This window comes from Hyperolius riggenbachi, chromosome 4 (assembly GCF_040937935.1).
Source record: "Hyperolius riggenbachi isolate aHypRig1 chromosome 4, aHypRig1.pri, whole genome shotgun sequence".
NCBI lineage: Eukaryota > Metazoa > Chordata > Amphibia > Anura > Hyperoliidae > Hyperolius > Hyperolius riggenbachi.
Genome location: NC_090649.1, coordinates 300,368,210 through 300,380,711, shown reverse-complemented (window position 1 = coordinate 300,380,711; position 12,502 = coordinate 300,368,210). Strand labels below are relative to the sequence as shown.

The following is a 12,502-nucleotide window of genomic DNA, read 5'->3' as shown; positions in this document are numbered from 1 at the left end:
TGCAGCCACTCACCGATGCTCCGGTCCCACCTCTGGTTCACTTCTGGAATTTCAGACTTTAAAGTCTGAAAACCACTGCGCCTGCGTTGCCGTGTCCTCGCTCCCGCTGATGTCACCAGAAGCGTACTGCGCAGGTACAGACCATACTGGGCTTGTGCTATACATTCCTGGTGATGTCAGAGCGAGGACATGGCAACGCAGGCGCAGTGGTTTCAGACTTTAAAGTCTGAAATTCCAGAAGTGAACCAGAGGTGGGACCGGAGCATCGGTGAGTGGCTGCACTGGCACAGGATGTCTTTGGGAGACCATTAGAAGCCCCAGGTAAGTTCAACTCATTTTCTCCCGACCCCATACAGTACTCCTTTAAACCTCTTGCTGTTCCTATATTACACCTATGTTCTCCATGCATGTTAAGTGTACACCACAGGGTTGTTAGGTTCAAGGGTACTTGAACTCTACATTGAGTGTAGGGATTAAAACATGATAAACCATATACAGCTAATATTGTGGCATTTTTAAAGCTTAAAGCAATGTTTGAAAAAGTGTGTGTGTGTGTGTGTGTGTGTGTGTGTGTGTGTGTGTGTGTGTGTGTGTGTGTGTGTGTGTGTGTGTGTGTGTGTGTGTGTGTGTGTGTGTGTGTGTGTGTGTGTGTGTGTGTGTGTGTGTGTGTGTGTGTGTGTGTGTGTGTGTGTGTGTGTGTGTGTGTGTGTGTGAGTGATCACAAATTGGGTGCAGTAGAGTCCTAGTAACTCAACTAACCAACAGTATCAACCCACCAGCAAAAATCGCCAGCAGTGGTGAAGGCCAAACTTCTTGGTTCCATGGCTCCCCCAAGGTTACAATACTTTAAATTTCTGTATTTTTAACATTTAATACAGAGTTCATGATGGGTATAGTACTGAATTACTACCGGTAGGCCTATTTTTAACCTTGAGTCTCAAGCAACCAGAAAGCAACCTTATCTGGCATTAGTCAATTCCCCGTCCTGCGCTGCCTCTAATAGGCTTCAGCCTATCAGACTGTGGCGATCCCCGGCCAATTAGAGGCCGAGGATCGCCGATCTCCTTTACGGCGCTGCTGCGCAGCATCTCCATATTGATGTAAACAGAGGGGATTTCTTCACCGCGTGTTTACAATTAGCCGCGATCGGAGGCTTGCAGGCTGTTCACGGAGACACTCTCCGTGTACTGACATGGCACGGCCGTTTCCATGGTAACACCACTTCGACCTGCCGCCGCCTATCGGCGTTAGTCGGTCGATAAGTGGTTAAACGCAGCCTGTATAAAGATCACCTTGGGAGATAATGTACCGTGGGTACAGGAGCTACCTGACCTTGCCTAAGCATCCAGCATGCGGGACCTTTAGTAACGTCTAAGACCACCGTGCTGGCATAGTGTTAAGTAATCTGGATGTACTGGTACGTCCTGTCAGTCAGTGTTCATGGCGGTATTTACACGTCCGGGATTGGTGAAGAAGCACATGTATTCCCCGAACCAGTCAAAGTGTCTGGAAAATGAATAAAAATGATTCAGAGCTGGAGCCATGTTCACTCCTATAAATGAAAGTGAAAAGTAATGTTTAAAGGACACCTGAACTGAGGATATGAAGGCTACCATATTTATTTCCCTTTTAACAATAGCAGTTGCCTGGCTGTACTGATTATATCTTTGGCTGCTGTAGTATCTAAATCACACACACCTGAAACAAGCGTGCAATGCAGCTAAACCAGTCAGACACCTGATCTGCATGCTTGTTCAGGGTCCATAGCTAAAAGTATTAGACACAGATGATCAGCAGGTCACCCAAGCAGCTAGTATTGTCTGGAAGGAATGAAATATGGCAGGCTCTCAGGTGTCCTTTACAAATGATCCCAGGATCGTGGATATCTCCATTCAATTATTACAGTATAAGCTCGTTATAGTAAACTCTGATGTAGAAAATCTCTGGCTATAGAAAACTCAGTCCGCAGGTCCCAGCAAATGCATCTGTATAAACCTACAATGTTCTGATATAGTATGTGGTCCCTTGGAGTTTACTATAATGGTATTCTACTTTATAGGTAATTAAGGCTTCTGATAGCTTGATTCACTGAGGCCCCATTCACACTTACAAAACGCTAGTGCTTTTCTTGCATTTTGCTCTGGCGTTTTTTGGCGATTAACGCCATTCACACTTGGGGTGATTTCCCGGTGATTGCAATTAGTGCTTCTATAGCACTAAACGCGATTGCCAGGAAATCGCCTTAAAATCGCCTGCAAATGGTGCAGGATACAAATTTTTTTTTTTTGGGGGGGCGATTTTGTTAATTGCCGTCGATTAATGCAAATCGCTCAAGTGATAACCGGCCCATAGGTTATTTTTGCGCTTGAGCGTTTTGCCGAAATCACCGGCAAAACGCTGTGGTGTGAATAGGGCCTCAGGGCCTGTTTCCAGTACACGCAGAGTGGATGCAGAAAAACTGACTCCAATGAATGCCTGTGGGAAAATCTGCATCAGAAAAATCACATTTAGTGGAAATAGGCCCATAGGCATTCATTGGAGTCAGTTTTTCTGCATCCGATCTGCATGTAGTGGAAACGGGCCCTAAACTGTGACAACCCATATCATGGCCGTGTGAGTGTTTTTTCTCAATTTCACAGTCACGATTGCGCATGAAATTTCATGATTGCGTATGAAAACGCTATCGCGGCTGTGATGAGTAATTTAGTAAATCAAGCCCAAGGTGTGAATGAACCCTTGCAGAGCTTGGTTTGTACATAATTAATGTCCTTTTAAAATATAAAAAGTTTATGCTTATTCAGTACTAGACATTGTGTCTAATTTTTCTTTTTGAGGAATTCTTTTAGAAAGAATTGTGACTTACTCTACGGCCTAGATGTGATCTACAGAGCTGGCTTTCAGACACTGAAATAGAGCGTATGTATGTAGGAATTGATTGAACTATTGCAGTGCATCATTGTTTGTGTTCATGTGGAGTTTATTGGCATGTGATCTGACTGCCTTACAGTTCAGCCAGCTGTGAGAGAATTGTCACTTCCTTTCCCCTCATCTCTATTTTACATTTCTCTCGCTCATCCATCATCATCTTCCATCCATGGCCCTCTGTGCTGCTCCCCTGAGCTTTGCCTGCATCCGGACTGTAAACATCAGCCAGTTTGAGCTTTGGTGGGCGGGAGCAGTGTTAAATGTCCTGCCATCTGCTGTCTGAATGCAATCTCTGCATTATGATCACACTTGCCATTGCAATGACAGACTTTCGCTATGGTTTGAAAAGGTGTGTGTGTGTGTGTGTGTGTTTTCTTCTGTCTGGAAATGCCTGAACAGTGTATGGTATATCTGAACGAATATATGCTGACTAAATTCACATTTTCTCCCAAATCATTGCCAGTACAAATGCGAACATAACGCAGGAAAACATTATCACAGCAAGAATTAAAAGTTTGCCTCCTATACAGCCCCTAGTTATAGTTTAACAATCTAACAATTAACAATTAATAAGGTAACAACTAAATATGCAGTTCCCTAAATAGCTATCTGAACAAAACACACCTAATTCTCATTCCCAAATTGAGCCCTATCTACCGCTTGACGCACCGCTCGACCTACATAGTGAGATACATGCACAACCAAAAAGCCTTTTAACCCCAATGGCACACCCCCAGAGATTCCTCAAATTATACAGAAAATATCTAGAGCACCTCAGACTGCAACAAGAGGTTGCCCAGATATGAGTCCCCCAAGACTAGGACATAGACCTAAATCCAACCCAGTACTACACTTAGAGCATAAAAATAATCAAAAGTTTCTGTATTGTTAAGTAAGTGGTTCTGCTACAGTTTTAGAGTATAAGATTAAGGTATATAACTATCCGCACGGATAATTGACCACTAGCATTCTTAAAAGAGCAATTCAGTTGACTATCGCTTTGACTAATCCAACTGTCATTAAGAAATGGACATAGCATATAGGACGTGTTTATTGATTAAGTTACCTATCCCCCTTTTCTTTTCCTCTTCTTCCCTTATTCTCTACCCTTCCCTCTGTCTACCTCCCTTCCCTCCCTCTCCCAGTTTCTTACCCTCCCCTTCAATTTCCCTCCCCCCTCTTCATATACAGGGTTATGATATGTTTCTCTGCGTTAATATCTTCCTCTGCTCCAACCCAGGTTACCATAACCAGATGTTTTGGAACAATTATTAACAATCTGTTAGGACTCTCATGACATATATGTATAATGTTTCAACTCTGATTATATTGTTACTTATGCCTATCAATCCTGGCTTGTAAGGAAAAATTTGTGAATAAAAATTATTGAAACTAAATTCACATTTTCAAATGTGGTCTCTGAAGTGAAGTAAAAATAGAAGAGTTGTCTATGGCAGCCACTTAGTTATCTGTTTGATTAAGAGACACTGGGAATTTAAATCAAGGATTTCTATTGGCAAGGTGCTAGTGTTGCACATTTATTTAAATATTTAGTGAGCCTAGGATGGTGCACTCTCCCTGACTCTACATTCAAGGCTGTGATTTTTGAGAATCTTCCTGTAAGTTTGAGAATCTTCCTGACTTGATAAGCTTTGACATTTCCTCTGTGCCTCTTCTTACACAGCATTGAATGTATTGTATGACACAAGAGCCAGGCAACAAGCACATCCTTCCTTATCACTGCTTCAGTAGTATGTTTATGTTCCATGTTGTTTATAGGGAAGAGCACTTCCTATCATTTTTATATACAGTGCTGGGAGCAGAAAACTGCTTATCATTCTGTTTCTACAAGATACTTCTGATTCTGCTTTCTTTGGAGCGTCTTATTTGAAACCGGAGTTCAGTGAAATCTCTTGTACTCTATCACACAATGGGCATGTTAACTTTCTTCTTTACTTACCCACCCAAAGCTAACAGTAATATATGTAGGTAGTGTTTGTCAGAAATTGTTCTCAAGTACAAGGGTCAGATGTTTGAACTGCAGGATGTGTACTTATAGTGAAGTCCTGCTTTAATATCAATTCCTTCTAGTTTAATTTTTCTTTCTCCTTTTTATTTAGAATCCGCATTTCAAGGGATAGAAATGTCCAGAATAGACTTTTAATGGTGTGGGGTGCCGGAACACTCTTATCCATTTGTTTTGCAATGCAGATGGCAGTGCATTTGAGGTCACATTCACAGTAAGACGTTGCGGTTTAATGTGATGTTAAAGTCGCATCGTGTCTGCGTTGAGGTAACGCACTGTAAGCAGTGAGTTACCACAATTCAACATTTTTCAACGCAATAACGTTGCACTGTGAATGGCCCGTAGGATTATCATTGCAGTGCGGTAAGCTGCGTTATAAGACTTTATAACGCAGCTCCACGACGTGGCACTGTGAACGTGACCTCATAGAAACTCTTAGCACTTGCATTGCTCTGTGTTGTAGTACTGAACCTATTCAGGTTGACTGCGTGCAACAGCACTGCGTTGCACACAGAAATGCATGCAGTAGTGCATTGTCAGAAAGCACTGCTGTGCAGCATACAAGTGGTAACTTCACTGCTGTCCATTCACTGTCTGATGTCCCAGTGCATCACACACTGAGATGTGTTGCTAAAATGTAGTTAATTTCATTTTTAAGCGTTTGAGGTTTTTTTTGTACTCCAGGGTTGAGGAGTGTGAGTTTTTTTTTGGGTACCTGGAGTTAGTAGTTTCATAAACTGAGGAGTAGGAGTTGGATGATATTTGTACCGATTCCACAGCCGTGTAGTACATAGATGCGTGGATGAGGGCTGCTCAGCTTGCAACACTAGGGTCACCGATTCAAATGTGGGCCTAATGTTTGTATATACTCCCTGTGGTATTGTGGATTTTCTCCAGGTTCTCTTTTTTTATTTATTTATTTATTTTTTTTTATTCCGAAAACAAATAAGTGAATTGGTTCCCACCCTTCTCCCTGCCCCTCTGAAGTGTACCTTTTTAAATTGTCTAATGCTGGGGATACACGGTACGTTTTCCCCCTTATCAATCGAGCTGCTGATGACTCGATTGATAATTTCCAACAGGTCCGATGACCCTGCTCGATCCCCGCGGGCTGACAATAGCGGGGAGTCGTGCGGAAGATAAGGAAGCGCCCACGGGGACAAGCGGGAATCGATCCGGACGGCGGCGGGGGCGCGGCGGGAGACAACCCGGCGGGTAATCGAGTCGCCGGGTTGTGCCCCAGCATAAGATAGGCATACAACTGCTTAGATTATCACAGATTCTATATTTATTGAACTTGTCGATCTATGTTTATAAAGTAACAATGGCCAAGTTGGTGCATGTTGATGCTTCTTGTTCAATCTTTTTTCACATCAAATTCTTAATTACATTTTAAAAAACGTTTTATTTTATTTTTATCTCTCCTTTGAAGTGGACTTGAACTCTTGCACATAACAGAAGGAAAACATAGAGAAAGGCACCCTATATGTATTTAGAGATTTTAGCCTGTCTAATTCCTCTCCATCTGTGACTAATAACCACCGTAATTGTATCTCTCAGCTGTCAGCTCAGGAATCTTCTCTTGGCAGAGCAGCTAATTTTGTAAATACAGGATGTTAACAATATGTCTGCTTCCATGAAAGCAGGAAGTAGACACATCCTGCAATAAATTGCAATGTATCAGCTATAATAAAGAAATGATTGGCGTGAATGCAGCGGCAGCCCCAGGACACCTCCACGCCAATTGGCATGAAGTCCTGGGGAGGGGTTTTGCAGGAGATGGTGGACGCCAATGCACGCGTCTTAACTTGAATGACGTTGAAGCAGAGATGCATTGGGAGACTGTAAGACGGTGAAACCTGTACTGTGTACAGCTCTGCAATATACAGCAGTGCTGTCACACGACTGTCCCCTCTGGAGGCAGAGAAGCGATCCGCTGTGATAGGCTGAATCCCATGACAGCCGATCTCGCTGATTTGCTGGTGGGGGGAGGTAAGAAGGGTTAGAAAAAAAAACAAAAAATTTAATGTTTAAAAAAATATTTACAAAAAATAAACATTCTGGGAGCGATCAGAGCTTTCTGTTGGCAGAAAAGGGGAGTGGGGTGGGGGGTTTGAATCACTTGTGTGCTGAGTTGTGAGGCCTTAAAGCTGCAGTGGCCTAATTAGTAAAGAATGTCCTGGTCACTAGGGGGTTTTAAGCCCATGGTCCTTAAGTGGATAAAGGACCAAAGGACCACTGTCACAAAAATTGTTGTAATCTAAAATATATGTAAACATAGATGGGTACTTGTGTATTATCCCATGTGGAAAGTTTGGCAGCTTTTTGTTAAAGTTCTGTTTGATCCCCTAGCCAGATCTAACCATTTTTTTTAAAACTTTAAATTTTTATTAAAGAATATATGTTTACATTGCTTATATAGTAACATCGTCAATAAATTGAAGAGCATGCGATTTTGGCATAGATATTGTACAGTTCTTAACAAAAGATCTCAATGACCATTAAATAAGTGAGAAACTTCCTTCTGGCAGAGCCAAGCTACGTTTTGCTTAACCATAAATTTGTCATGAGGAATATATATTTGTAATAAAACTTTCTATCTCTATAGTATAACTGATAAACTACTGCTGTAAAAACCTAAACCAAAACATAAGCAGTTGTCTCAGGGTTTCCAGAATGAGAGCTGGTTAGTTAAATTTAGTAGGGCGATTTTTCAATTTTAAGATCGATCAATGAACCACAATTTTCATTTGGCACCTCTGCTCTAAGGGTTTTTTCCTAGACCATAATAGTTGTTCCAATTTTAAATTCTGTATGGTTAGGTTTGTAATATAGGACATAGAAGGTGCGGCTTCGCTTTTCCAGTGTGAGCAAATCATGTCTAGTAGTTGATAATAATATATGGAAAATGATTAATGTGTAAGTTAGAGGGGTATTCTCTAATCCTATATTTAATAAAGCTAGTTGGGGGGTTAAGCGAAATGAGGAATTTAGAGATTCAATATAAGCTTCTATTTCCTGCCATAGGCACGATCTAACCATTTTTGGAAAGCTGAAAGTCCTGGCTTTCCTTTGCACTGGGTCCCGAGCCAATGGGATGCCCCACTCCCAAGTTAGGGGGCGTTTGGGGTACGGGTGTCCCCTGCACTTTGCTGCATAGAGCACTGTGGAATGGATGTGTGGTGAGGAATCAAAATGCTCAAAACCCCCTACCAGTTCGACTAGTGGATGCAGGATCTGGGAAGCCAAGCCAGTTCAGGAATATGCACAAAAGGATCCGCAAACCAACGGTAGTAGAAAATGCTGGTAATTCTTTATTCAGGAATTTCACAAGGCAAGTATAAAAAATCACAAGGTTCAACTGACGCGTGTCGGGCTTACAGTCTGCCCTTAGTCATAGTTAAAAGTGAACCTGCAAGGGGAGGGCTTTATGTAGGTGGGGGGGAAAAACTCCACCCTATACCTCAACCAGCCCTCGCCTTAAAGGAGACATTACATACATACAATATCTAAAGAGAGACATAATAAATGTACAAAATTTATAAATATGCTCGATTATAATTAATAGCAGCTAACAACATATGTTAAAAAGATGATGTAAAAGACCAATACTGGAGAGAACATGACAAATGTAAGGCCAGATATAAAAGCCTGTTTGACAAAGGAAAGTAAGAGAACGCACATATTCCATATGAAGAAAAGGATCAAGGATGAAGCAAGTACAAGTGGTTAAACAAATACATGTGGTTAACAATCATAAACAAGATTCAAATCCCAGCGTGTATTGAGACCCATAGGAGTGCGAGTGTCCATCCTATGGATCCAATAAGCTTCTCGCCTCAGAAGTAATCTATAATTATCCCCACCTCTCTTGGGACTCACATCACGTTCAACCCCTTGAAAGGTAAAGGAAGAAAGGTCACCCTCATGAACATTCTTGAAGTGTTTAGACACTGCCGACTTTTTGAAAGTCTTCCAGTTGGTACCACATTGCCGAACATTATTGTGGTACCAACTGGAAGACCCAGGTTTACTTTAAGCCTGTGGGGTCCTCTCTCTCTCTGCGTATGCAAGGATATACGGAAGGGCACTCCATAAGCCTGTAGGCAGTGATTGCTAGTAACGGCTGTCCTTTGTGCCACTAGAGGTAGTGAATTGCAAAAATAACAGGTATGCCTTATTATATGTGTGCTTACAAACAAAAAACAACTCTCCCTATTTACTGAGTTTAGCCCTTACCTGTCAAACGTCAATGTTACAATACATTGAAATTCTTCTATCAATTTATTATGCCCAGTCAGTCGGTAAGGTATTATGCCCATTCAGTGTTTTTTATTTATTTTTTTTCTCTGCTTTAAGTGGCATGATTCATTATACTATTTTTATAATACAGTATTTTAAAAAAAAACATTTTTATTTATTCATGACAGATTTACTTAAAACAAAATGAGGGGTTTATACTTTTTTTTTTTTTATTATTTATGTATTTTTTTAGCTGTGCACAAACTTCTGGCAACACTGAAGTGGAATGGACAGAAACAAGGCTCAGCTGCTTCGCTGTAAAACACACACTTTTGTCCGTTTTACAGGAGGCAGGAAAATACATGTCATTAGATCCTATGTTAAGTATAGAATCAGTTCTTACTTGACATTTTCACGGGACATCTTGGATCTGTTCCGGGAATCTGATTAGTATGAAATTTGTTTGCAAACTGGAATTATTTGCATCTTATTGTCCACCTTTACTCTGCTACCGTAAGGCTCTGTTTACACTGGTATCCCACGGTGTCTTGTTCACTTGCTTTTCAGCAAGCGTGTAGTAAAGCATTTAGCAGCTTTCTGAAGTTCTTCCCGTCGATCGGCAGATTTCACCCCCACAGGGGGACACGGAGGCACGGCAGTAAATGATCCTTGAACCAACCTGTTGCACCCGGAATCGAATCAGACAATGAGAAAATTCGGGTCGAAATGCGGTGTTTGTGTAAACAATGGTACTATTTATTTGAATGGGCAATGCTTAAATGACGAGAGCTGTGGCCGGCATTTACAGCACAGCAAGCGTTCATGTGAATCAGCCCTAAGTAAACTTGCACTGCAAGGAGTTCTCCGTTTAACAAAACTGAGGCCTCATTCACTGTGGGATGTTGCGGAGCTGCGTTATAAACTCTTATAACGCAACTTACCGCACTGCAATGCTAATCCTATGGGACGTTCGCAGTGCGATGTTAGCATCGCATTGTAAAGTGTAGCATTATGGTAACGCACTGCTTGCAGTGCGATATCTCTAAACACACACGTTACCAGGTACACGAAAGCATGCTTTTCATTGCCTGGATGCTTTACTGTACCTACTATATGTCACGTTAACACATTGCTAATGTGCGTTACCACTTTTTAATTTTGTGTTTTTAATGCTGCGTTGTGACGCATTATAGCGCAACGTCCCACTGTGAATGAGGCCTGATATTTTTATGAATAGCTCCATATTATGGTAACCTAAAAAATAGGATTATTACTATTAATTTGATGTTACTGGATGATGTGGTAATATTTTATTTTAGTTCTTATTAAAGTATCTTTGACCTGGTGTTTAAATTCTGTTAAGTGTTCTATTACTGGAGCTGTGACTTACTGTAATTGGAAAAATTGAGAGACCCAAAAAACATATCCTCAATGGTGTCCTAGAACACCAATAATATAACCATATACAGGATCTTCTCAAAAAATTAGCATATTGTGATAAAGTTCATTATTTTCTGTAATGTACTGATAAACATTAGACTTTCATATATTTTAGATTCAAATACACACAACTGAAGAAGTCCAAGCCTTTTATTGTTTTAATATTGATGATTTTGGCATACAGCTCATAAAAACCAAAATTTCCTATCTCAAAAAATTAGCATATTTCATCCGACCAATAAAAGAAAAGTGTTTTTAAAACAAAAAAAAGTCAATCTTCAAATAATTATGTTCAGTTATGCACTCAATACTTGGTCGGGAATCCTTTTGCAGAAATGACTGCTTCAATGCGGCTTGGCATGGAGGCAATCAGCCTGTGGCACTGCTCAGGTGTTATGGAGGCCCAGGATGCTTCAATAGCGGCCTTAAGCTCATCCAGAGTGTTGGGTCTTGCGTCTCTCAACTCTCTCTTCACAATATCCCACAGATTCTCTATGGGGTTCAGATCAGGAGAGTTGGCAGGCCAATTGAGCACAATAATACCATGGTCAGTAAACCATTTACCAGTGGTTTTGGCACTGTGAGCAGGTGCCAGGTCGTGCTGAAAAATGAAATCTTCATCTCCATAAAGCTTTTCAGCAGATGGAAGCATGAATCCACTTTTGAACAAGAAACAGAGGCAGAAGCGCCTGACCTGGGCTACAGAGAAGCAGCACTGGACTGTTGCTCAGTGGTCCAAAGTACTTTTTTCGGATGAAAGCAACCTTTACATGTCATTCGGAAATCAAGGTGCCAGAGTCTGGAGGAAGACTGGGGAGAGGGAAATGCCAAAATGCCTGAAGTCCAGTGACAAGTACCCACAGTCAGTGATGGTCTGGGGTGCCATGTCAGCTGCTGGTGTTGGTCCACTGTGTTTTATCAAGGGCAGGGTCAATGCAGCTAGCTATCAGGAGATTTTGGAGCACTTCATGCTTCCATCTGCTGAAAAGCTTTATGGAGATGAAGATTTCATTTTTCAGCACCACCTGGCACCTGCTCACAGTGCCAAAACCACTGGTAAATGGTTTACTGACCATGGTATTACTGTGCTCAATTGGCCTGCCAACTCTCCTGACCTGAACCCCATAGAGAATCTTTGGGATATTGTGAAGAGAAAATTGAGAGACGCAAGACCCAACACTCTGGATGAGCTTAAGGCCGCTATCGAAGCATCCTGGGTCTCCATAACACCTGAGCAGTGCCACAGGCTGATTGCCTCCATGCCACGCCGCATTGAAGCAGTAATTTCTGTGAAAGGATTCCTGACCAAGTATTGATTACATAACTGAACATAATTATTTGAAGGTTGACTTTTTTTGTTTTAAAAACACTTTTCTTTTATTGGTCGGATGAAATATGCTAATTTTCTGAGATAGAAATTTTGGGTTTTTATGAGCTGTATGCCCAAATCATCAATATTAAAACAATAAAGGGCTTGAACTACTTCAGTTGTGTGTATTTGAATCTAAAATATATGAAAGTCTAATGTTTATCAGTACATTACAGAAAATAATGAACTTTATCACAATATGCTAATTTTTTGAGAAGATCCTGTAAGTACAAGGATATATAGTAAAAAAAATATTTTTGAAGAGACAAAAAAGCTTCAAGATCTTACATTTAAATGTACCAAAATTCTTTTGTAAAAACAGAGTTAACAAATCTTCAATGAATTCATCTTTGCAAACATCGCATTATCAAGTACCAAAAACATATTTTGAAATATGTAGAAGCTTTCCAGAGGCGCCAATAGAATAAAAGTCACTTAAACGAGCTTAAAAACCGATGGGGCAGTGGTGGGCCTATCCCATCCATGCAGACAAAGCAAAC

At 41.0% G+C, this 12,502-nt stretch overlaps 1 protein-coding gene and 1 long non-coding RNA gene across 17 annotated transcripts in view; one reads left to right on the top strand and one right to left on the bottom strand.

The window, feature by feature from the left end:
- The window catches only part of EPB41L2 (erythrocyte membrane protein band 4.1 like 2), a 278,051-nt gene that overhangs the window by 14,292 nt on the left and 251,257 nt on the right, over positions 1 to 12,502 (top strand). Inside the window, exon 2 of one of the 15 annotated variants that reach the window (XM_068231547.1) lies at positions 2,835 to 2,920. The exons of the other annotated variants lie outside the window; for them this stretch is intronic. The gene's annotated coding sequence lies outside the window, so the exon portion shown is untranslated. The remainder of the gene's footprint in view (positions 1 to 2,834; positions 2,921 to 12,502) is intronic. 15 annotated transcript variants of the gene reach the window in all.
- The window catches only part of LOC137503891 (uncharacterized), a 65,127-nt gene that overhangs the window by 3,358 nt on the left and 49,267 nt on the right, over positions 1 to 12,502 (bottom strand). Inside the window, exon 5 of one of the 2 annotated variants that reach the window (XR_011019367.1) lies at positions 8,242 to 9,872. The exons of the other annotated variant lie outside the window; for it this stretch is intronic. This is a non-coding gene — a long non-coding RNA (uncharacterized lncRNA). Of the gene's footprint in view, positions 1 to 8,241; positions 9,873 to 12,502 lie in introns of those variants that run through there. 2 annotated transcript variants of the gene reach the window in all.